Source organism: Cicer arietinum, chromosome 5 (genome assembly GCF_000331145.2).
Source record: "Cicer arietinum cultivar CDC Frontier isolate Library 1 chromosome 5, Cicar.CDCFrontier_v2.0, whole genome shotgun sequence".
In the NCBI taxonomy this organism is placed as follows: domain Eukaryota; kingdom Viridiplantae; phylum Streptophyta; class Magnoliopsida; order Fabales; family Fabaceae; genus Cicer; species Cicer arietinum.
In genome coordinates this window covers 47,505,369-47,506,434 of record NC_021164.2, presented here as the reverse complement: position 1 = coordinate 47,506,434, position 1,066 = coordinate 47,505,369, and the positions used below count along the sequence as shown (strand labels likewise).

Sequence of the window (1,066 nt, the reverse complement as noted above, 5' to 3'; positions counted from 1 at the left end):
TGCGACCGACTCTACTTGAAAGATACCCCAAAAGATGTATGTCATTTGTTTTTAAAAAAGCCCTCTATTTATTGTTGATTTCATTCTTGACTTATATTTATATTATATATGCTATAGTGATATGGTTCAATGTTGATATTTTAAAAAGTAAATGTTGCATTAAAAATTAGAGTGAGGAATATCCCTTATTTTGTTTCCATTTATTTTGTTTGAATGATAATATTTTAAAATAAGGGACAATTAATGAAAATATTGTCAAACAATCAAACAAAATAAGGGATATTTAATAATTACTCCAAATTAAACTAAAAGGGTGTTGTCAACCCTCCCTTTATTGCTGCCTATTGCTCTATTACTGATTCTCATTCATTTATGTATTTTTGTTCATCAAATTTATTGTTATGGGGAGGCATTGACAAAAATAAAGGCAAATAAAATAAGGGATATTACTCAATCTAATTTTGAATAGAATGATTTTACTAGGCTCTTAATTCAGCTTTTACAATCAAAATATTGTCAAACAATAAAACAAAATAAGGGATAATTAATAATTATTCCAACTTAATGAAAAAAGGATGTTGTCAACCCTCCAAATAAATACTTGAATATCTGAATTTCTTAGAACATTCTGTGATGAGAAACAAAATAGGTTTTTCCTTTAATCCTGATGCCCACAATAAACTTATGAAAAAAATAGCTAGGTTAAAGCGACGAATGAAAATGGTGGTAAGGAGAGGAGGAGCACAAATTATGTGTCTTCAAGACCTGCTTGACAAACTTCGTATGATTTTTTAACTAATGACTTTTGAAATTGACATTCTCATTTTCACTATGTTAAATTTTTTTCTGATCTTATACACACTTTTTATTTTTAATTCAGAAGCTCAAGAACGACGTCTGCGAACATTGTGTCAGTTCCGACAAGCTAGGTTTCGAAGGAAACAATTAATTAATTTAAGAAGACTCTCCACCTTCCCTAACAATACTACAAATAATGGTATTTAGTTACTGTTATTCTATTTTGTTCTTATGATTTAAATTTAAAGATGCCTTTATTTTCTGTTTC

The 1,066-nt window shown here is 28.3% G+C and overlaps 1 long non-coding RNA gene across 1 annotated transcript; it reads left to right on the top strand.

Moving 5' to 3' along the window:
* The first annotated feature begins 4 nt into the window (after nt 1-4).
* Nucleotides 5-1,066, top strand: LOC105851469 (uncharacterized). The gene is made up of 2 exons (XR_001143231.2): nt 5-36; nt 881-1,066. It is a non-coding gene; the product is annotated as an uncharacterized lncRNA (long non-coding RNA).